Below are 25,911 nucleotides of genomic sequence, written 5' to 3' on the forward strand. Positions count from 1 at the left end.
GTGTAAAGGGATTTGCATGCAAATTAGAAGGATGGACAAATTGTAGTTATAAATCTGGAGGATCTATTCTTAGATGGATCTTTAAGGTTGTTATAGCCAGGTATGATAGTCAAGATAAGCTTCCACTACCTATTAAATGCTCCCAATGGCACTTGTCTCAAATACCCTCTGACAACCAAGTCCAGCTCCTGGCCTTCATGCGTGGCTTAGCTACTAAGCCCAGCAGAGGCACTTCTGCTGACAGGGAAGGAACAAAGGGAGGGAATTGGCTCTTAAAGCCAGTTACTTCGGCAGATGGGGCTCGTCAGCCATGGTTGGCAGCTCATCTAGAAGAAGGAAAGCTCTGATCTCAAACCTTCACTAATTTATGGCTGTGCCCACTCATTGGGAAGGCTTTGGGAGTAATATCCAAGGAAATATCCGGAGCCTGGGTCCCTTAGGCAGTCCTACCTTGAGTTCAACATTGACTGGCAACTCCTGCAATGCCACTGGTACCAAACTGCAATGGCCTCTGCCATTCCTTTGGATTCATCAGATTCATGGAGAGGGGGAGCTTGCTCTACATATCATACTGCCCTGACTTGTGTAACACGTAGGTCAAGGTCCAAGGTCAACCTTGAGCAACGGAGCACCTCAATTCTTAAATGGAAAATAGACTGAAGTAACTTCTATACATGATGATGAATGGAATATATAATGTTGCCTCATTATATGAAGGATGTGGATGCTTTAGCGAGAGTGCAGAGGAGAGTTACCTGCCTGGATTAGAGAGCATATTTTGTCAGGTAGATTGAGCGAGCTCGGGCCTTCCTCATTGGAGCAAAGGAGTGGTGATTTGATAGAGGGGTATATGAAGATAAGAGGCAAACCCCTTTTTACCACCCTATCAATTTGCACTGCAACTTTCAGGGGTCTATGGAGCCTGTCCACCTAAACCAAGAGAGAGGTTGGATTGATCAAGTGTAGAGCTGATTGGGAAAGGTCATGTATGGGCTGGAATGTGGCTGCAGGGTCCAGGCCCAGACCATCTCGCTGTGGCGGGATCTGCGTCCTAGTCTGAGGGACAACCCAGTGTGTGGTCAATTTAAATCAATTTAAACACCGGGATGGATGAATTGAAAAGGCAAGGTCAGGATCAGAGGAAGTGATCAGGCCAGTTCTACTCGCAGCTCTGCAATGTTTCTTATTTCCTTTTTCTTATTTAACACTTGAGGGGGTATGTCCATAGGGTCAGAGTTCCATTCTGGGTGTCAGATGTGGGACTTCCAGGAGACTATCAGCCTCCCCGATGGCAACATCTGCACCAGCAGCATCGAGATGCAGCTCCTTGGAGACCGTGTTAAAGAACTGGAGCTGCAGCTCAAAGATCATTGGCTCATTAGGGAAAGCGAAGAGGTGATAGACAGGAACTACAGGGAGGTAGTCACCCCAAGGCTACAGGAGGCAGATAAATGGGTAACTATCAAGACATGGAAGGGAGAATGTCAGATAGTGGAGAGCACTCCTGTGTCCATCCCCCTCAACAATAAGTACTCAATTTTGAGTACTGTTGGGGAGATGGCCTACCAGGGGAAGCAATAGTTAGGGGAATAAACAGGAGAATCTGTGGATGTGAAAAAGGAATACGGATGGCAGTTTCCTCCCAGGTGCCAGGGCCAGCGATGTTTCTGAACGCACCCACAATATCCTGAAAAGGGAGGGTGAGCAGCCTGAAGTCGTGGTACATATTGGTAGCAGCGACGTAGGTAGAAAAAGGGAAGAGGTCCTGAGAACAGAATCCAGGGAGCTAGGAAGGAAGTTGAGAAGCAGGACCGCAAAGCTAGTAATCTTGGGATTGCTGCCTGTGCCATGCGGCAGTGAGGAAAGGAGTATACTGAGATGGAAGATAAATATGTGGCTGAAGAACTGTAGCAGGGACAGGGATTCAAATTTCTGGATAATTGGGACCTCTTCTGGGGCAGGTATGACCTAAACAAAAGTGACAGGTTGCACTTGAATCCAAGCAGGACAAATATTCTTGTGGGCAGCTTTACTAGAGCTGTTAGAAGTGATTTAAACTAGTACAGCAGGGGGATGGGACCAGTAGAGCTGAGGATGAGCCAACAGGTGAATGTTGGGTGTAACATGAATGTAAGGAAAGACAAGACAGTGATTGAATACAAATGCAGACAGAGCAAAGTGTTTAATTGTACCACAGAGGCAAAATTCAAAAGGGCAAAGAATGCAGGACTGAAGGTGCTGTATTTAAATACTGTAGCATTCGGAAGCTTAATGTAAATGAACCCTTAGGAGGCAGTGATCATAATATGATTGAATTCATACTGCAGTTTGATAGGGAGAAGCATAAGTCAAATGTACCAGTGTCACAATAGAATAACAGGGGCATGAGAGAGGAGCTTGCCCAGGTGGATTGGTGGGGATGATGTCAGAGCAGAGATGGCTGAAGTTTCCAGAATAGTTTGCAAGGCGCAGGATAGATATGTCTCACAGAAGAAGTTATCTAACGGCAGGGGTAAGGAACTGTGGCTGACAAGAGAAGTTAAGGACTGCATAAAAGCCAAGGAAAGGGCATATAAGGTAGCAAAAGTGAGTGGGAAGTTGGATGATTGGGAAGCTTTTAAAATCCAACAAAAGGCAACTAAAAAAGCTATCAGAAGGGAAAGAATGAAATATGAGGGCAAACTACCCAATAATATAAAGCATTTTCAGTTATATAAAGAGTAAAAGTGAGGTAAGAGTTGATATTGGACCACTGGAGAATGATGCTGGTGAGGTGGTAATGGGGGTCAAAGATATGGCAGAAGAACTTAATGAGTACTTTGCATCTGTCTTCACTATGGAAGACACTAGCAGTGTGCCAGAGGTCTGTGTGTGTCAGAAGACAGAAGTGAGCACCATTACTATTACAAATGGAAGAAGTGTCAGTCAAACCCAAAGGTCTTAAGGTGGATAAGTCACCCAGACTAGATGGACTACATCCTAGAGTCCTGAGAGAGGATGTTGAAGAGAAAATGGATGCATTGGTCATGACCTTTCAATAATCACTTGATTCTGGCATGGTCCCAGAGGACTGGAAGATTGCAAGTGTCACTCCACTCTTTCAGAAGGGAGAAAGGCAAAGGAAAAGAGATTATAGTCCAGTTAACCTGACCTCAGTGGTTAGGGAAATGCTGGAGTCAATGATTAAGGCTGAGCTTTTGGGGTACTTGGAGACTAGTGACAGAATAAGTCAAAGTCGGCATAGTTTCTGAAAGGGACATCTTGCTTGACAAATGAGTTCTTCAAGGAAGTAACGAGCAGGGCGGACAAAGGAGAGGCAGTGGATGTCATTTACTTGCATTTTTAGAAGGCATTTGATTGGGTGCCACACATAAGGCTGCTTAGCAAGATAAACTCCTGTGGCTGTGGTGATATCACGTGCAATGATGTGCCAGTACAGTACAGAAGTAACATAACAATGGCATCACAGGAAATATACTGGCGTGGTTAGAGGAATGGCTGACAGACAGGAGGCCATGAGTGGAATAAAGGGGGCCTTTTCTGGTTGGCTGCCAGTGATGAGTGATGTTTCTCAGGGGTCAGTGTTGTAAGTATTATCAATATTTGTATTCTCTCTCTCAGAAGAAGACATAAAAAAGTTTTGGACAGTAGGTTTCACCAACAACTTGCTAGCTGAGCCAAACCTGGGTCTGCTTTCCTGTGAAGCCTTCCATTATGCTGGAAGTGGAAGGTGGAGAGAGGTGAGGGTGGTCGCTTTGGCAGTAGGAAGAACGGAGGGGGTGTGGTGAACTACGTATACCAGAGTGGTTTGCTCCCAACAGACCCCTGCTGACTGCTCCTGTGGCTCCTCCCACAAACCCCTGTATAAAGGCGAATGAGGCCTGAGGCCAGCCCTCATTCTCCAGGATGTTGTGTTGTTCATTCTTCCAGTCAATAAAAGCCGATATCTCACTTCTTACGTCTCTGAGTGAGTTATTGATGGTGCATCGGGGGGGGGGGGGGGGGGAGAGAGAAAAGGAAGGGGGAGTTTAGAGGAAAAGGAGCATATAGCTGTGGTAAAAAGATAGAAGAAGGGGTAGGAATAGAAGAGGAAATGACAAGAGGGATTGGATGGAGTTAAGGAGAGAGGTGAGTGGGTGAAGAGTAAGTGCAAGAGGAAGATGTGGGAAGGTGGAGGGTGGGAGAGTGTTGGAGTGAGGGGAGGTGTATAGAAGGGAAGGAGTGAAAAATAGTAGAGAGTCAGAGAAGAGAGAAGGGAAAGTGGAGATTTGGAAGCACAGAGAAGTAGAGAGGGGTAAGAGAAGTGGGAAGTGAGCAAAATCAAATAGTCAGATCCCAAAACTATTAAGAAACAATAAATATAGAACAGCTTTAAGTTTATAAATGAGAAATGTATTTTAATAGTTATGTAGAATGCTGGAGTTAATTAAAATGTAATACTTTTAATTACATTTTAATGAAACTGTATTGTTAACATAAACCTGCTGTGACTAGTACATTAACAATATTATAAGTCTAGAAGAGGTTGCACAATTCAACAAAAATGCTTAGAATGTTCACTTTATATATTTTGATCATGTTATATTCTCAGGCAATGACTTACTTTTTAATCCACTATTTGCTGACTGTAAAAAAATTCAATCGATTTGTGCTCGCTCTAAGCCTTATCAGTTTAAAATGTATTTACCTACAGATAAACACATATCCATTTGAAAAAGAAATTTAAATCCAAGAATAGATTTCAAAAATGCCAGTGAGTCGGCAGTCCTTTCTGTTGTGTTGAACACTGATCCAAGTGTAAGTCAGTATTGCTTTAATTTCTCAGCACACTAAATACAGTCAATCCTTTCTGTCTTGTCCTAAAAGCTTCCTTTAGAAATCTAATCACTTATTGGTAAACATGAACATAGTGGAAAAACTCTTGTTTGCTTTATGTTGTATTGCTAAAGGATTAATTAAATGGTTAACAGGTGGTCAAACTGCCCAACACATCACCGGCACCAGCCTACCCGCCATCAAGGACATATACTATATAGAGTGATGCCAGAAAAAGGCTAGTAATGTTATGAAGGAACCCACCCACCCTGCTCATGGACTGTTTGTCCTATTCTCCTCAGGGAAGAGGCTACGTAGCATCCATACCAGGATCACCAGACTCAAGAACAGTGACTTTCCCCAATCAGTAACATGTCTACCTACTAATCGACCCCTCCACACCCCCAACCACCAATACTTTATCATTTCCTGTCAGTCACCTTATGTACAGACATTCCTTTGCCTATCCTCACTTTATGGACATGCATATAAGCTAATCTTATGTTTTTATTTTTGCTGTGTTCTTCATCTTGTATTTTCTCTGTGTGCTGCTTCGGATCCAAAGTAACAATTCTCCTTTACAATTGGGTATTGGAAATGGCATTAAGCAACCTTGATCTTCATCTTGATCTTAAAATCGATATACAATAAATTAGCTAATTAATATTGTAGTTTAGTGACATCGATGAAAATAATCATCCAGCATATCATTCCCAGAACTGCTTGAACAGGACTTAAGTACATCCTTAAGACTACTTGCTTTGGAACGTAAGTTGATATGCAAGAACTATTCTCATGAGGTATCCTCTTTCCTTCACAAATTCACAAAGTGCATTGAGCCACAGCTCTTTAGATATGGCGTTAAGCAACTGAAGCTGCAGCTCGATGACCTTCGGCTCAAACGGGAGAATGAGGAGGTGATAGATAGGATCTACAGGGAGGTGGTCACCTCTGAGTTGCAGGAAGCAGGGTGACTGTCAGCAGAGGGAAAGGGAATAGGTAGCCAGTGCAGAGTACCTCTGCGGCTATTCCCCTTTATAATAAGTACTATCAGAGAGGAATGACCTATCAAGGGAGAACAGCAACAACCAGGTTTCTGGCACTGAGCCTGGCTATGCGGCTCAGAAGGGAAGGGGGAAGAAGAGAAGTGGAGTAGTGATAGGGGATTCCATAATTACCGGAGCCGAAAGCAGATTCCAGAGACACTCTGACGGCATGTTGTTTCCCAATTGCCAGGTCAGTGATGTCTTGGATCAGGTCAATGGCATTCTAAATGGGAAGAGTGAACAGACAGAAGCTATTGCATGCATTAGCGCTAATGATGTAGATTGGGAAAGGGAGGAGATGTTGAAGAGAGAGTATAGGAGTTGGGCAGAAAGCTGAAAAGCAGGGCCTACAGGGGAGTGATCTCTGGATTGCTGCCTGTACCACCTGCCACTGAGGGTAAGAATGGGTTGATTTGGCAGATGAATGAGTGGTTGAGGAATTGGAGCAGGAGGCAGGGTTTCAGATTTCCCTTGTGGGGAAGGTATGACCTATATAAAAAGGATGGGTTACACCCAAACCTGAGGGGACCAATATCTTTGTGGGCAGATTTGCTTGAGCTGTTGGAGAGGGTTTAAACTAATGTGGCAGGGGTATGGGCGGTGGAGTGATGGGACTGAGGATGGGACAATTGGCATACAAGTAGATGCAGTGTGTAGTGAAACTGAGGAAGGACAGGCAGACGATAAGGCTAAATTGCAGTCAGGGGAATAAGTTACCATGTAACGGAGGGCCAAAATCAAAAGCACTGATTAATAAAGATATACATAAAGATACAAAATAAAAAAATACATTAGGACGGATAAGTCCCCGGGGCCTGACGGAATATTCCCCAGGCTGCTCCACGAGGTAAGGGAAGAGATTGCTGAACTTCTGGCTAGGATCTTTATGTCCTCGTTCTCCACGGGAATGGTACCGGAGGATTGGAGGGAGGCGAATGTTGTCCCCTTGTTCAAAAAAGGTAGTAGGGATAGTCCAGGTAATTATAGACCAGTGAGCCTTACGTCTGTGGTGGGAAAGCTGTTGGAAAAGATTCTTAGAGATAGGATCTATGGGCATTTAGAGAATCATGGTCTGATCAGGGCCAGTCAGCATGGCTTTGTGAAGGGCAGATCGTGCCTAACAAGCCTGATAGAGTTCTTTGAGGAGGTGACCAGGCATATAGATGAGGGTAGTGCAGTGGATGAGATCTACATGGATTTTAGTAAGGCATTTGACAAGGTTCCACACGGTAGGCTTATTCAGAAAGTCAGAAGGCATGGGATCCAAGGAAGTTTGGCCAGGTGGATTCAGAATTGGCTTGCCTGCAGAAGGCAGAGGGTCATGGTGGAGGGAGTATATTCAGAATGGAGGGTTGTGACTAGTGGTGTCCCACAACGATCTGTTCTGGGACCTCTAATTTTTGTGATTTTTATTAACGACCTGGATGTGGGGGTAGAAGGGTGGGTTGGCAGGTTTGCAGACGACACAAAGGTTGGTGTTGTTGTAGATAGTGTAGAGGATTGTCGAAGATTGCAGAGAGACATTGATAGGATGCAGAAGTGGGCTGAGAAGTGGCAGATGGAGTTCAACCCGGAGAAGTGTGAGGTGGTACACTTTGGAAGAACAAACTCCAAGGCAAAGTACAAAGTAAATGGCAGGATACTTGGTAGTGTGGAGGAGCAGAGGGATCTGGGGGTACATGTCCACAGATCCCTGAAAGTTGCCTCACAGGTAGATAGGGTAGTTAAGAAAGCTTATGGGGTGTTAGCTTTCATAAGTCGAGGGATGGAGTTTAAGAGACGCGATGTAATGATACAGCTCTATAAAACTTTAGTTAGGACACACTTGGAGTACTGTGTCCAGTTCTGGTCGCCTCACTATAGGAAGGATGTGGAAGCATTGGAAAGGGTACAGAGGAGATTTACCAGGATGCTGCCTGGTTTAGAGAGTATGATTATGGTCAGAGATTAAGGGAGCTAGGGCTTTACTCTTTGGAGAGAAGGAGGATGAGAGGAGACATGATAGAGGTGTACAAGATATTAAGAGGAATAGACAGAGTGGACAGCCAGCGCCTCCTCCCCAGGGCACCACTGCTCAGTACAAGAGGACATGGCTTTAAGGTAAGGGGAGGGAAGTTCAAGGGGGATATTAGAGGAAGGTTTTTCACTCAGAGAGTGGTTGGTGCGTGGAATGCACTGCCTGAGTCAGTGGTGGAGGCAGATACACTAGTGAAGTTTAAGAGACTACTAGACAGGTATATGGAGGAATTTAAGGTGGGGGTTTATATGGGAGGCAGGATTTGAGGGTCGGCACAACATTGTGGGCAGAAGGGCCTGTAATGTGCTGTACTATTGTATGTTCTATGTCCTATGTTAAAGGACTAAAGGTGAAATATTTGAATGTGTGCAGTATATGGAATAAGGTAGATGATCTTGTAGCACATTTTGAGATTGACAAGTATGATGTCTCGGCACATCCAAGTGGTGGCAGAAAGAAGATCATACTTAGGAGCTTAACATCCAACGATACACATTGTATGAAAGGGCAGGCAGGTAGACAGAAGGGGAGGGGGTGTGGTGCTATTGGTAAGAATTAAATCAAAACCTTAGAAGCCCAAAGCCTTAACCATGGCCAGGCGGGTTGGCTTTCAGACCACTTCTTTTCAAGGTGCATGCCAATGATCTAGATGAAGGAATTGATGGATTTGTGGCGAAGTTTGTGGATGATACAAAGATAGGTAGAGGGGCAGGTAATGTTGAAGAAGCAGGATCTGCCGAAGGAATTAGAATGAGTGGGGAATATAGGGAAGTACATGGTCATGCACTCTGGCAGAAAAAAATAAAGGTGTGGACTATTTTGTCATTGGGGAGAAAGTTCAAAAATCAGGGTGCAGAGGGACTTGGGAGTCCTCATGCAGGATTCCCTAAAGGTTAACTTGTAGGTTGTGTTGGTGGTAAGGAAGGCAAATGCAATATTAGCATTTAATTTGAGAGGACTAGAATATAAAAGCAAAGATGTAATGCTGAGGCTTTATAAGGAATTGATCAGAGCACACTTGGAGTATTGTGAGCAACTTTGGGCCCTTATCTAAGAAAGGATGTGCTGACATTGTAGAGGGTCCAGAAGAGGTTCACAAAAATGAAAGGTTTGATATATGAGGAGCATTTAATGGCTCTGGGCCTGTACTCACTGGAGTTTGGAAGAATGAGGGGGGACCTCATTAAAACCTAATGAATATTGAAAGATCTGGATGGAATGGATGTGTAGAGGATGCTTCCTATAGTGGAGGGAGCCTAGAAACAGAGGGCACTAATTCAGAACTGAAGGATGCCCGTTTAGAAAAGAAATGAGGAAAAAATTATTTAACAAAATAGTGGTGAATCTGTGGAAATCTTTGCACAGCCTGCTTTGCAGGCAAGTCATTGGATATATTTAAGGTGGAGGTTGTAAGGTTCTTGACTAATCAGGCTGTCAAAGGTTCTGTGGAGAAAGCAGGAGAATGGGATTGAGAGTGTCAATAAATCAACGCTGATGGAATGGTAGTCCTGACTCAGTAGGCTGGTTGGCCACATTCTGCTCCAATATCTTACGGTCTTATGATCTAATACTTGATGTTGTCCATCATCTGTGGAATCCATTGGCTCAGAGATCTATGGAGACCAAGGCAGAGTATTTAAAGCAGGTGTTGGTTTGTTCTTGATTAGTAAGGTCATCAAATGTTATGGGGAGAAGGCTGGAGAATGTGGTTGAGAGGGATAATAGATCAGCCATGACTGAATGACGGAGCAGACTAGATGGGCCAAATGGCCTCATTCTTCTTTTATGTCTTATGGCCTTTTGATTCAATAAATCCCAGAAAGAAATTATAAATGAAGCAAGGCACCAGAAACATCTTACATGTGAATAAAAATCCTTAATGTTGGTTCGATTTTATAGACAAGCTCTTTAACGTTTTAACTGTTAGCTTGCAGCATTTGAGACATGGGTCCAAAAATAGTTTTGTTATTTTGTAGTGGTGTTTAAAGGAAAGGTAATTGTGGATTACTATACTGTTTTGTGTGAAAATCCAATAAATACAGCCTCACAAAACAATGATGATGGATTTTCCTTTGATGCAGCACTGTGCCAGGTTCACTGTGACTTATTCATTCAATCGATTGCATGTACTCTCTGCTGCTGGCATTTAGCTTCGTAAACGTAATCTCTCCAATCGATTCTTGTGAACATTATTAGACCATAAGACCATAAGACATAGGGGCAGAATCAGGCTATTTGGCCCATCAAGTCTGCTCTGCCATTTAATCATGGCTCAACCTTTTTTTCCCACCTCAGCCCCATTCCCTTTGATGCCATTTCCAATCAAGAACCTATCAAGCTCTGCCTTAAATACAGCTGTCTGTAATAAATTCCACAGATTCACCACCCTCAGGGTAAAGAAATTTCTCCACATCTCTGTTTCAAATGGATACCCCTCTATCCTGAGGATGTGCCCTCTTGTCCTAAACTCTTCCACCATGGGAAGCATCCATTCCACATCTATTCTGTCTAGGCCTTTCAATCTTTTGAAAGATTTCAATGAGAGCCCTCCTTATCCTTCTAAATTCCAGTGAGTATAGATCCAGAGTTAACAATCTTTCCTCGTATGATAACCCTTTCATTCCTGGAATCATCCTCTGAAACATCTTGAATGCTAGCATATCTTTTCTTAGATAAGGAGCCCAAAACTGTTCACAATACTCAAGGTGAGGCCTCACCAGTGCCTTACAAAGCCTCAGCATCACATCCCTGCTCTTGTATTTTAGGCCTCTTGATATGAATGCAAACATGGCATTTGCCTTCCTCACCACTGACAGTACCTGCAAGTTAATCTTTAGAGTGTTCTGCACAAGGACCCCAAAGTCCCTTTGCAGCTCAGATTTTTGGATTTTTTCATCATTTAAAAAATAGTCTGCACATCTATTTTTACTACCAAAGTGCATAGCCATGCATTTTCCAACGTTGTGTTTCATTTGCCACTTTCTTGCCCATTCTCCTAATCTATCTAAATCCTTCTGCATCCTACCTGTTTCCTCAACACTACCTGCCCCTCCACCAATCTTGGTGTCATCTGCAAACTTGGCAACAAAGCTGTCTATTCCATCATTTTAATCGTTGATAAACAGCATAAAAAGAAGCAGTTCGAACACCGACCCCTGCGGAACACCACTAGTCACTGGCAGGCAACCAGAAAGGATCCTTTTATTCCCACACGCTGCCTCCTACCAATCAGCCAATGTTCTAACCATAACAGTAACTTTTCTGTAATGCCATGGACTCTTAACTTGGCAAGCAGCCTCATGTGTGGCTCCTTGTCAAAGGCCTTCTGAAAATCCAAATGTAAAACATTCACTGCATCCTCTTTATCTATCCTACTTGTAATCTCCTCAAAGAATTCCAACAGGTTCTTCAGGCAAGATCTTCCCTTAAGGAAATCATGCTGATTTTGTCCTATCTTGTCCTGTGATACCAAGTACTCCATAATTTCATCGTTAGCAATTGACCCCAACATCTTTCCAACCACCAAGGTTGGGCTAAATCGTCTATAATTTCTTTTCTGCCACCTTCCTCCTTTCTTAAAGTGTGGAGAGACATTTGCCAGAATGCACCATGCCAGAACCAATGATTTTTGAAAGATCATTACTAATGCTTCCACAATTTCTACCGCTACCTCTTTCAGAATCCTAGGGCACAGTTCATCTGCCCCAGGTGACTTATGTATCCTTAGGTCTTTCAGCTTTTTGAGCACCTTCTTCCTTGTAACTACATCCACTTCTCTTCCCTTGCACCCTTCAACATCTGGCACACTGCTAGTGCCTTCCACAGTGAAGACTAATGCAAAATACTTTTTTAGTTCACCTTCTATCACCTTGTTCCCCATTATTATTCCTCTGGCCTCATTTTCTAATGATCCTATATCCACTTTCATCTCTTTTTTTATTTTTACATACTTGAAAAAGCTTTTACCATCCACTTTGATATTGTTTGCTAGCTTGCTTTCATATTTCATCTTTTCCCTTCTAATGTGGCATACGGTGTATTGGCCTTCATCAATTGTGGAATTGAATTTAGGAGCCAAGAGGTAATGTTGCAGCTATATAGGACCCTGGTCAGACCCCACTTAGAGTACTGTGCTCAGCTCTGGTCACCTCACTACAGGAAGGATGTGGAAGCCATAGAAAGGGTGCAGAGGAGATTTACAAGGATGTTGCCTGGATTGGGGAGCGTGCCTTATGAGAATAGGTTGAGCTAACTTAGCCTTTTCTCCTTAGAGTGAAGGAGGAAGAGAGGTGACCTGATAGAGGTGTATAAGATGATGAGAAGCATTGATCGTGTGGATAGTCAAGGGCTTTTTCCCAGAGTGGAAATGGTTTCCACAAGAGTACACAGTTTTAAGGTGCTGGGGAGTAGGTACAGAGGAGATGTCAGGGGTAAGTTTTTTACTCAGAGAGTGGTGAGTGCATGGAATGGGTTGCTGGCAAAGGTGGTGGAGGTGGATACAATAGGGTATTTTAAGAGGCTTTTAGATAGGTACATAGAGCTTAGTAAAATAGAGGGCTCTAGGTAAGCCTAGTAATTTCTGAGGTAGGGACATGTTCGGCACAACTTTATGGGCCGAAGGACCTGTATTGTGCTTTAAGTTTTCTATGTTTCTATGTTTCTAATCATTCTTTTAGTTGGTCTCTGTAGGTTTTTAAAAACTTCCCCATCCCCTGTCTTCCTATTAAGTTTTCCTTTGTTGTATGCCCTCTCTTTTGCTTTTGCTTTTACATTTGCTTTGACTTCCCTGGTCAGCCACAGCTATGCTATTTTGCTATTTGAGTATTTCTTTGTTTCTGTAATATATCTATCCTGCACATTCCTAATTTTTCCCAGAAACTTACACCATTGCTGCTCTGCTCTCATCCCCACCAGCATCTTCTTCCAATTTACTTTGGCCAGCTCCTCTCTCATACCACTGTAATATCCTTTAATCCACTGAAACTCTACTGGGTCAGACTTTATTGTGTCCCAATCATATTGTGATCATTGCCTTCTAAGGCTTCTTTTCCTTAAACTGCCTCTGGTTCATTACATAACATCCAATCCATTATAACTGATTCCCTGCAACATGCACAACACCCTGGAGGAACTCAGCAGGTCGGGCAGCGTCCGTGGAAATGAGCAGTCAACGTTTCGGGCAGAGACCCTTCATCAGGACTGAAGAGGGAGGGGGCAGGGGCCCTATAAAGGTGGGGGGGGGGGGTGGGAAGGAGAAGACTGGTAGGTGCCAGGTGAAAAACCAGTAAGGGGAAAGATCAAGGGATGGGGCAGGGGAAGCAGGTGGGGGGATAGGCTGGAGAGGTGAAGAAGGAATGTAAGGGGAAAGCACTATGGGTAGTAGAAGGAGGAGTAACCATGAGGGAGGTGATAGGCAGCTGGAGGAGGAGGCAGAGGGAAACTGGGATGGGGGAAGGGAGAGGGAGGGAATTATCAGAAGTTGGAGAATTCAATGTTCATGCCAAGGGGCTGGAGACTGCCCATATGGTATGTGGTGTTGCTCCTCTAACCTGAGTTTGGCCTCATCATGGCAGTAGAGGAGGCCATGTATGGACATATCTGAATGGGAATGTGAAGCAGAGTTGAAGTGGGTGACAACAGGGAGATCCTGTTTGTTGTGGCGGATGGAGCGGAGGTGCTCGACGAAGCGATCCCCCAATCTGTGTCGGGTCTCGCCGATGTAGAGGAGGCCGCACCGGGAGCACCAGATGCAACAGATTGCCCCAATAGACTCACAAGTGAAGTGCTGCCTCACCTGGAAGGACTGTTTGGGGCCCTGAATGGTTGTAAGAGAGGAGGTGTAGTGACAGGTGTAGCACTTACGCTTGCAGGGTTAAGTGCCAGTCGGGAGATCTGTGGGGAGGGATGTGTGGACCAGGCAGTTGCAGAGGGAATGACCCCTGCGGAAAGCAGAGAGGGGTAGAGAGGGAAAGATGTGCTTAGTGGTAGGGTCCTGTTGAAGGTGGCGGAGGTTGCGGAGGATAATGTGCTGGATTCAGAGGCTGGTGGGGTGGTAGGTGAGGACAAGGGGAATTCTCCCGGTTGTCACATACCATTCGGGTGTCCCGTTGATGTCCACAGAATCATCCTCTTTGTTCCCCTCACTATTGAGTCCCCTATCACAACTGCTCCCCTCTTCTCCCTCTTTCCCTTCTGCACCATGGAACCATGATCAGTGTGAGTAACCTGGTCTCTGTGGCGTTCCCCTGGGAGGCCATCTCCCCAAGAGTATCCAAAGCGGTGTACTTGTTTTTGAGAGAAATGGCCACAGGGTGCTCTGCGCTAACTTCCTATTCCATTTCCATTTCTCCTGACAGTCATCCAGCTGCTCGCCTGCTGTAACTTAGGGCTTATTATTATAGCAGAAACAGTATTTTTCTGGTCAGGGCTGTATTGCTGAGTTATGAATGTATGCTACATGAAAGGGGGGGGGGGGTGTAGAGCTATGTCTCTACCAAAGGAGGGATAAGGAGCACCTTCCCTCTGCCAGTCCGCAGGTCACCATTAGGCAAGGTGCAGCACCTTCTTAGCCCACATTCCCCACCCCACCCCCTCGCAGATCAGAATCACGTGAAGCAATGGGAGCAGGTGATGGATGATCGAATGAACAGCTGGTTCATATCACAAGTCCGGGCTGTGTGATCACTGGCAATCTTTGGGGAGAATCGATAATGGCTGGAGTCACTGTTCTGTAAAGACACTGCTTGGAAGAAGACAATGGCAAAACACTTCTGTGGAAAAGCGTGTTATCATTCCAGTGTAATAAAGAACATGCTTCATAGAACATAGAGCATTCAGATTCAGATTCATTTATTTATCATATTTATATGGAAACATACTGTGAAATGACTTTTACATTAACAATCAATACAACCTAACAAGGTGATGAGGGCCTATAAGTGTCGTCATACATTCCAATGCCAACATAACAGTCCCACCAAATATTACCATACAGTCTGGTGCCTACATAACATTCCCACCAAATATTACCATTCAGTCTGGTGCCAACATAACATTCCTACCAAATATTGCCACACAGTCTGGTGCCTACATAACATTCCCACCAAATATTACCATTCAGTCTGGTGCCAACATGGCATGTCAACCAAGTGTCACCACAGTCTGGTGCCAACATAACATTCCTACCAAATATTGCCACACAGTCTGGTGCCTACATAACATTCCCACCAATTATTACCATTCAGTCTGGTGCCAACATGGCATGTCAACCAAGTGTCACCACAGTCTGGTGCCAACATAACATTCCTACCAAATATTGCCACACAGTCTGGTGCCTACATAACATTCCCACCAAATATTACCATTCAGTCTGGTGCCAACATGGCATGTCAACCAAGTGTCACCACAGTCTGGTGCCAACATAACATTCCTACCAAATATTGCCACACAGTCTGGTGCCAACATAGCATTTACACACCAAGTGTTGTCACAGTCTGGTGCCAACATAACATTCCCACCAAATATTGCCATACAGTATGGTGCCATACAGTAGCATGCCAACCAAGAGTTGCATACAGTCTAGCGCCAACATAGCATGCCCACAATGTTTGGCAGATCGACACAGAATGGCAACAAAGCAGCACACAACTAGCAAGATAACAATAACAGCAAAAGAAGACTCATTCCTCCCTCACATGCACCCACCTATCACGTACATATACAATCTTTTAACCTCAGGCCAGGCTGATCTCCTCCTCCAGAGGACTCCTGGATTCATAGACATTGGGCTTTGACTGACAAGCCCAGGCTTCCAATGGACCTTCAGGCTTTGGTATTGACTCCAGGACTCATCAATGAGGACAAATGTGGACCCTGGATGAGTACTCTGAATACAAGGCCTCAAATACTGGAATCCCTGATGACAGGACGTTGAATGTAGCAGAGGACGTAGGTTAATAGTTCAGCCCATTATGTTATGCTGACCTACTCTACAATCAATCTAACTTTTCCCTCCTGCACAGCCCTCTATTTGTCTTTCATCCATGTACCTATCTAAGAATCTCTTAAAGGTCTCTAATGTATCTGCCTCAACCATCACCTCTGGCTTGAACCCACTATCCTGTATGTAAATAAATGATCTCTGACACCCCGCCTATACTTTTCTCTAATCACCTTAAAATGATGCATCCTTGTTGTAGTCATTCCCACCCTGGGAAAATGTCTCTGGCTGATCTCATTATCCGATAGGTCACCTCTCATCCTCCATACTAGGCTGCTGTTGGTGACCACAACAACATGACAGAGCTCACTGCTCATGGTTGAAATCAAGCTACCTGCACAGCGCTTTCTCCGTAACTGTAACACTTTATTCTGCATTGTTAATGCTTTACCTTGTACTGTCTCAGTGCACTGTGTAATGATCTGATCTGTATAAACAGTATGCAAGACAAGTTTTTCACTGGATCTTGGTACATGTGACAATAATAAACCAATCATCGTCATTTTATGTGCCCTGTAGCATGATGTGGGCCATCATGATCTTGACCATGATTGTTCTTGGCCATTTTTTCTACAGAATGGTTTGCCATTACCTTCTTCTGGGCAGTGCCTTTACAAGACGGGTGACCCCAGCCATTATCAATACTCCTCAGAGATTGTCTGCCTTTTGTCAGTGGTCGCATAACCAGGACTAGTGATATGCACCACCTCCTCCCATGGCTTCACGTGACCCTGATCGGGTGGGGGGGGGGGGGGACTAAGCAGATATTGCACCTCACCCAAGGGTGACCTGCAGGCAAGCGAAGGGATGGAGCACCTTACACCTCTTTTGGTAGAGATGTATCTCCACCCCACCACCCAATAAACCAATACTGATTCCAATTCAAAAAGTACAGTAGTTCCATAGAAATTCAATAATTCAATAGCTTCTCTTTAACAAGAAGGAAGGATAATTACAAGCCTGTTTAACTTTACTGTGGAAATACTTACAAGCATTTATAATCATTTGTTTAGGAAGGTCGACATTAGTTGTGGAGGGCAGTTATTTTCAACATGGATTCATTAATGGAAAGTTATGTTGACTAACCTGATTAAATTATTTGAGGAGTTAACAAGAAGCAGGTTAGAGGAGAGCTGCATGTTCAATGTAGTTTGGAAGGATTATAGAAAGCCTCGTCACAAGGTTCCACTTGGAAACTTGGTTTAAGTAAGTAAAAGAAACACGCAGGATGCAAGGGAGAAAGATTAAAAATTGGTTGATTAGCTGGAAGCAAAATGTAAATGCAGTTGGGTGCATTTTTATGACAGGAAGCCTTTGAGCAGAGGAGTTTCACAGAGCTCTGCATTTGATCTCTTGTTGTGTGGGTTAATAACTTAGGTGTAAATGTAGAGGGGATGAAAATAAATCAAAAGCTGTCCTTTTGATAATGAAAAGGAAAGCTTTAGACTGCAGACACACACGTAGACACACATAGCCTGGTGCACTGGGCAGAACAGCAAATGAAAGAAATCTAGAGAAGATTCTGTATCGGGGGAGTTGCAGCAAGACAAGGGAATACATTATACAATAACTATAAGGATATTGAGCAGTGCTGAGGAATAGAGGGATCTTGCAGCATACTGTATGTCTAGAATTCTTTCAAGTAGCAAGAGACAATAAGGTGGTTAAAAAAAGATATACCGAAGGCTGTCCTTTATAACTGAGGTCCCCAACTTGGGGTCCATGGACCCTTCTGTTAATGGTAGAGGTTCTCAACAGGGATGACCAACAGACACTCCTTGAACTCCGAACTCTAACGCACAAGCTGTAATATTGTGACATCAACCGATACACTACCATGGTAACCGAATTATTTTGTTACGGAGTTATACAACCTGAAAATAGGCCCTTCAGACCAACTGGTCTCTGGCGAACAAGGTTTTCATTGAAGCTAGTCCCATTTTCCTATGTTTGGCCCATATTCTGGTCACCTCATTACAGGGCTGATATGATTTTACTGAAGACTCTACAGAGGCAATTTACAAGGATAAATATGACTGTAAACATTGGTATGAAGGAAGGACAGAAAAGTTATGGTCATTTTTGTTGGAACAAATGAGACTTTAGGAGACTAGTTGAGGTAGGAGCCAAGACTGGAGATGAGTTTTATTGGAGGCAGCAACTCCGTCCTTGTGATAGAAGGCAGATGGTCTTGGAAGCTGTTTAGAATTGAGTAAGACTTTGAGCTGGTGAATTCTTTTCACTTCTGGGAAGCTATATTGGCCTACTAAATCAAAAACATTATGCCATCTTAAATTTTCTTCCCCCAGGCAGTTAATCTGATCAACCATTCTAGTTACTCCCTCTCCGGTCTATTACATCAGTCACTGCACAACACTGTAAACACTTTAAATATTTTTTATAATGTTGTTTACATTATTCATACATAGTGATGTTTATGTAATTATTCACATTTTATTCCATATCCACTAACTTTATTTTTATATAACTCTTTATCCTTTATAATTGTTGAATGTTTTTGTTTCTTTTTGCATGTCACACCCTGACCAACACACCACAGCAAATTCCTAATACAATATGTGCCAAATAAAGTAGATCCTTCATCCTTGATCTCTCCCGCTGAGGAAATTTACAAGCAGGATTGGAAACATAGGCACGAGGGAAGATTGGATCATCTATGGTCATTTTCCATGAAACAAATGAGTCTTTAGGAAACAAGCTTGAGCCAAAGATGGAGATGAGCTTTTTTGGAGACAGCAAATTAATTCTTGTGATACAAGGCAGATGGTCTTGGAAAGTGCTTAGAACTGAATGAGACTTTCAGCTGATGAATTGTCTAAATCATACAAAATGCTGGAAGAACTCAGCAGGTCAAGCAGCTTGTATGGAGAGGAATAAACATTTGATGTCTTCTCCTGATAAAGGGTCTCAGCTCGAAACATTGACTCTTTATTCATTTCCATCGATGCTGCCTGACCTGTTGAGTTCCTCCAGAATTTTGTATGTGTTGCTCTGAATTTCCGGAATCTCTTGTTTATGAATTATTTAACACAATTTAAGACTGTGCTATAAAAGGAATTGAATCATAGTGAGTAAATTTTGTGGTGGTGTTGATGACTGGAATGGCTTATCAAAGCATGAAAGCTGCGCAAACCATCTGAAATTGTAGAGTCGAGAAAATGGTCACACATCTGAGAGCAAAAAAGAGAATTTCCTGGTGGCCAACCATGTTCTTTCCAATCCCCATTCCCATTCTGACATGTCAGTCTATGGCCTTTTGTCTGTTCTCCTGTCAGTAGAAACTGTTCCACCGGGCTTAGCAGGTCACACTTGAAGACCAGGAGCTGGACTTGGTTGTCAGAGGCTATTTGAGATCCACATCATTGGGAGCATTTAATAGGTGGTAGGACCTTATCCCCAATACTCTTCCCAGTTATGAATCTTTTATCAGACACTTGGAATAACTTGCTATCTCTGATTACCCAACCAGCCGGCAGATCTTTGGGATGAAGGTGGTGGGGTGGCTGGGAAACTGGAGAACCCATGAGAGACCCATTAGGTCCCAGGGAATTGTGCAAACTCCACTCAAACAGCACTCACTGTCACCATTGAATCCAAGTCATTGAAGCTGTGTAGCAGAAACATTACTCAGTGGGAGCTTAATCTTCCAAAATGATACTTTAATCAAATGAAGTTACTCGAATGAAAACAAAAAGACTGTGTCAAGATAGCGCTAAGCTGTGGTCTCTATCAAGATTACACGTACAACACGCTGGAGGAACTCAGCAGGTCGGTCAGCATCCGTGGAAACAAACAGTCAACGTTTCGGGCCGAGAATCTTCGTTAGGACAGAAGAGGGAAGGGGCACGGTCCTGTAAAGAAGGTGGGGAGAGGGTGGGAAGGAGAAGGCTGGTTGGTGCCAGGTGAAAATCAATCAGAGGAAAGATCAAGGGGTGGGGGAGGGGAAGCAGGGAGGTGATAGGCAGGAAAGGTGAAGAAGGAATGTAAGGGGAAAGCACTATGGGTAGTAGAAGGAGGCGGAATCATGAGAGAGGTGATAGGCAGTTGGAGGATGAGGCAGAGTGAAACTGGCAGGGGGAGGGAATTACCGGAAGTTGGAGAATTAAATGTTCATGCCAAGGGGCTGGAGCCCTGACAAAGGGTCTCGGCCCGAAACATTGACTGTTCATTTCCACGGATGTTGCCCGACCTGCTGAGTTCCTCCAGAGTGTTGTGCGTGTTGCTTTGACCCCAGCATCTGCAGAGTATTTTGTGTTTACTCTTATCAAGATTGTTGCTTAGACTTTAGTTTGAGGGCTGGTATTTGGGGCAGAGAGAGGAGCTAGATGTCAGGTTAGGGTTTAGGAACAATGGTGAGGCAGTGTTAGAGGTCAGGATGGAGTCTAGACCTCCACTCTGCGCTCTCCATTCAAAGGCCATTGATGTGAATGTGTACTGAGGTACATTGGAAATCCAGCCTCCACTCTGCGCTGGAAGGTGAATGACATGGACAGGTGACAAAGGATATGCTGTCTGTGCTGTGCTGTCATCTTTGTGCTGTCTGGGACAAGGGCCAATCGGTTAATGCACAAAGAATTCAAGCCTGGAATTCGGGGTCCCATTATTGCCTAGTCCACTGGTCGATACTGAAGATCAAAGTCCAAAAGTCCTGATGGCCAAAACCAGGAATCTGGAGACTGGAGGTCCTAAGGCCTTCTCTTTTCTAAGGCTGGAGGTCTGCCCGTGTGTGTGGGTGGGAGGGAGGAAGAAAGGGGCTTGCTTTGCTCTTGTTGTTTAGTTGATTGTTGTCTTCTGGGTGTTTTTGTGTGTTCTGTGTTGATCTGCTGAGCATTGTGGGCATGCTATGTGGCTCTGGAAGGGGTGGCGACACCTGTGAGCTTCCCCCAGCACATCCTTAGGTGAGTTGGTTGCTAACACAAGTGATGCATTTCAAAGTTTCAAGTACATTTATTATCAAAGTAGGTCTGCAGTGTACAACCCTGAGATTCGTCTTCCTGCAGACAGCCACAAAACAAAAAAACACCATGGAACCGGTTCAAAGAAAACATCAAACACCCAACCCGCAAAACAAAAATATAAAAATCACACAAACGGTAAAAATGGATGAAAAACACAGATATAAAACATCAAACCACAGAGTCATTGAAACAGTCTAGGAATGTTCAGTTGACTTTTGTTCAGTTAAATTATAGTGCTGTGTCTTTTGTTGACTGCAGGCCGCAGAGCCAGTCCGCCCCAATCAAAACCACATCAAATAGCAATTAAAGAAAGTAGTCACCAGGAACCAGAAACACATTTAACATGAATTACTGAGTCCAAATTCACAAACTGCGTTATTAAGCCTTGCCAAAAACCCAGGACTCCAACACAATCTTCTAGCGGTATTTAGCAAGAGCAAGAGAGAGTCAGATCAAAGGCAGGCACCTTCTTCCAGCAAGAGTGAGTGAGAAAGACTGGTCAAACACAGGTCGACAGTGCTTAACACATGCTCACCTTTTGCTCTCACTCTCGTTGACTTAATCATTGCTTGATGATTTAATCAGAGAGATCATCAAGAAATGGATCGATCACGGGCTTGTGCACCGCCTCCAAGCTTCTTGGCCTCCGCACTGTACAATCCACTCGAAACCTAACTGAACACTGAACTCTCTCAGAGACAGCAAAGTGCCGGATCGCTCAATCTGCCCGAAAATGCACCGTCAAAATGTAAATCACAGGTTCCAGTTGCACACAATTTAGCTGCAGAGTCATACTTGAAAGAAGAAGTAAAAGAAGTCGTTTTGTGAAGTGTCCGAAGGATATCGCCACTGATCACTGGAGCCATCAATTCACTGTATGCTTCCATGTACTTGTGATTAGTAAAAGTGTACCTGAATCTGAATAGCAGAATAAGTCTACTAGATAAGAACTGGGGCAGCACGGTAATGTAGTGGTTCGCGTAGCGCTATTAAAGTGCCAGCAACCCTTTTCAATTCCCACCACTGTCTGTAAGGAGTCTGTATGTTCTCCCCTTGACCACATGGATTTCCTCTGAGAGCTCCAGTTTCCACTCACATTTCAAAGATGTACAAGTAAGTAGGTGAATTGGTCACTGGACGTAATAGGACAGCACAGGCTCATAGGGCCGAAGGGCCTGTTCCAGTGCTGTATATTTAAAGAAAAAGATTTGATTGCTGGGAAACAGATTGTTTATTCCGTACAACTGACTCGCTGTGATGCTGGCAAGTTTCTGCTGGTCAAATCAGTTTACTTTCGTAACACATCCTCTCCAAAGGTCAGCCTTCACCGCAGCTGTTATCCATTTGATATTTTTCATTCACTGAGAGTGTTTTCTTATCAGGAATTTCCAGTATAGGAACCATTCAAACTCTCCATTTGCTACACACTTACAATTGTAATGGAAGCTGTTTTTATGTAGATTCATTCATATTGTAGTTACTTTCAACACTATGGTTGAAAGGATTGTTGAGATAGCAAAGGCTATGGAGCACCTTGTTTTGAAAGTAAGAGCATATGATAAACATTCTGATTGTTGTCCACAGAAACATCATGAGTGACGGGGTACAATGACTTGCATAGCTATTTTTTCCAGCAATGTTAACCTCTTCAATGACCTTTCTTTCATTGTAGAACATTATAGCACAGTGCTGTTCCAAATTCAAAAAAATTTATTATCAAAGTACGTATGTCACCAGAGACAACCCTGAGATTCGTTTTCTTGCAGGCATTCATAGTAAATACAAATAAACACAAACAAATCAATGGGAAATCACACAAAACAAGATGGAAAAATGACCAACGTGTAAAAGACAACAAACTGTGCAAATAAAAAAAATTTAAAAATAAAATAAATATCAAGAAGATGAGATGAAGTGTACTTGAAAATGAGTCCACAGGTTGTGGGAGCAGTTCAGTGATGAGACAAGTGAAGTTATCCACCCTGGTTCAAGTGCCTGATATTTGAGGAGTTATAACTGGTGAACCTGGTGATCTGAATCCTGAGGCTCCTGTATCTTCTTCCTGATGGCAGTAGTGAGAAGAGAGCATGACCTAGATTCTGGGGTCCTTGATGATTGATGCTGCTTTCTTGTGACAATGTTCCATGTAGATCTAGATCTGCTCAATGGTGGGAGGGCTTTACCTGTGATAGACTAGGCCATATCTACTACTTTTTGTAGGCGATTCCATTCAATGGCATTGGTGTTTCCACACCGGTCAATATACTTTACACTGCAGGACCTCTGTCCCACACTGATTATCCCTAATTAGATTATGCTTGTCCAAATACTCATAAATCATGTCTCAAAGTTCAAAGTGTAATGTTCAAATTGTATTGAATATCAAAGTACATATACGACATCATATACAACCCAGAGATTCACTTTCTTGTGGGCATGCTCAATAGATCCATTTGCAATCCTCCAATCATCTGGTACTACTCCTGTGGCCAGTGAGGATGCAAAGATCATTGGCAGAGGCACAGCAGTCTCTTTCCTCGTTTCCCATACTAACCCGGGGTGTATTCTGTCTGGCCCTGGGGACTTAGGGGACTTACCTATCCTAATATTTTTCAAAAGTTCCATTGCACCCTCTTTCTTACCATCAACATGTTCAAGCATATCAGCATATTGTGCCCTTTCTTCACAAACGTCAAGATCCTTCACATTCAAAGGTTCCCAACTTGGAATCTGCAGACTCCTCAGTTAATGGTGGGGGTCCATGGCACAAAGAAGATTGGGAGCCCCCGCTCTCACTGGTGACTACTGAAGCTAAGAATTCATTAAATGCTTTGAGAGGCGGGTTAAGGATTACATCTGCAGCTTGCTATCACCCAAGCTGGAACCCCTACGATTCACCTACCAACACAACTGATTGACAGATGACACAATAGCCACTGCTCTATGTACTGTCCTTACACATCAGGAGAAGAAGGATGCTTATGTGAGAATCAGGCTCGACAAGAAACCTCAACCTTATCCCTGCCTTGTGCAGCTGGATCCTGGTCTTCCTGTCAGATTGTCAACAGGTTGTAAGAGTGGGCTCCCTCACCTCCAACCCTCTGACTCTCAATACAGGAGCTGCTCAGGGCTGCATTCTGAGTCCCCTCCTTTACTCCCTGTATACCCATGACTGTATTGCCATCCACAGCTCCAATCTGCTAATTAAATGTGCTTACAATCCTACATTGATTGGCCTTATCTCCAACAATAACGAGGTGGCCTACAGGGAAGAAGTCATCTCTCTGTCAAGAAAAAAAACCTCTCCCTCAATATTGCCAAAACAACGGAGCTGGTTGTGGATTACAGGAGGAATGGAGACAGGTTAACCCCTATTGACATCAATGCATCTGGGGTTGAGAGGGTAAACAGCTTTAAGTTCCTCGGCATCCACATCGTCAAGGACCTCATGTGATCTGTACACGCCAGCTACATGGAGAAAAAGGCCACAACAGTGCTTCTTTCACCTCAGACAGTTCAGGGAGTTTGATATGGGCCCCCAAATTCTGAACTTTCTACAGAGGCTCAATTGAGAGCATCCTGACTGGCTGCATCACTGCCTGGTATGGGAACTGTACCTCCCTTAATCACAGGACTACACAGAGAGTGGTGCGGACAGCCCAGTGCATCTGTAGTTGTGACTTCCCATGATTCAGGACATTTACAAGGACTGGTGTGTAAAAAAGGCCCATGGGATCATTGGGGACCCAAGTCACCCCAACCACAATCTATTCCAGCCGCTACCGTCCAGGAAGCGGTACCACAGCATAAAAGCCAGGACCAACAAGCTCCGGAACAGTTTCTTCCACCAGGCCATCAGACTGATGAACTCAGGCTGATTTGAGTGTATTTCTATGTTACATTGACTGTTCTATTTATTATAAATTTCTATGATTGTACATTGCTTATATTTAGATGGAGACGTAACGTAAAGATTTTTACTCCTCATGCACGTGAAGGATGTAAGAAATAAAGTCAGTTCAATTCAATTCCTACCTCTTCCGACTCCAGGCATGTTTCCTCCGTTATCCCTGACCAGTTCTACCCTCACTCTGGGTACCCTCATCAGAAAGTCAGAAGTTGGGATGTTTACTGATGGCTCAATATGAAATCAGTCAAGCTACACACAGTCAAGCAGGCCAGGTAGGATCTATGGAAATAAATAAACAGTCAACATTTTGGGCCAAGCCCCTTCTTCAGGACTGTAGAGGAAGGGGGAAGATGCCAGAATAAAAAGGTGGGGCAGTGGAACGAGGATTGTTAGAATGTCATAGGCCAAGCCAGGTGGGTGGGAAAAGTAAATGGCTGAAGAACAAGGAACCTAATGGGAGAGGAGAGTGGACCATATGGGAAAGAGAAGGAGGAAGGGACCTAGGGAGAGGTGATCTAGGGGTCTTGGCAGAAGTGGTAGGAGATCAGAGTGGGGAATAGAAGTGGGGGGGGAGTTTTTTTACAAAATGAGAAATTGATATTCATGCCATCAGGTTGCAAACTACCCCAACAGAATATAAGGAATTGCTCCTCCGCCTTGAGTGTGGACTCATCTTGGCACAGGAGGAAGGACTGACATGTCGGAACAGGATGGCAATCGGAATTAAAGTATTTACCCACTGGGAAGTTCTACTTTTGGTGGATGGAACGGAGATACCCAACAAAGTAATCCCCCCAAATTAAGCTATTTAGTTTTCCAATAATAATCAGCTTTATTATCACTGACATACGTTGTTAAATTAGTTCTTCTGTGGTCTCTGTACAGAGTAATACATTAACAATTATTATAAGTTTCAATAATTTCCCCACAACTGAAGTAAGGCACAGTGGTCTTTAATTCCCAGGGTTATCCCTACTCCCTTTCTTAAATAGGTTGTGCAAAAGCAGAATGGCAAGGTAGTGTCTGTGGGACAAGTACTGGACAAAGTGCAGGCGTAGGTTGGCATTTGATTGCCCCAAAATCTGAACAACATTCATGCAAGGATTGGTAACTCAAGTGATACAGGAGCTGGGCAAAGTCCAAAT

This window comes from Hemitrygon akajei, chromosome 2 (genome assembly GCF_048418815.1).
Source record: "Hemitrygon akajei chromosome 2, sHemAka1.3, whole genome shotgun sequence".
In the NCBI taxonomy this organism is placed as follows: domain Eukaryota; kingdom Metazoa; phylum Chordata; class Chondrichthyes; order Myliobatiformes; family Dasyatidae; genus Hemitrygon; species Hemitrygon akajei.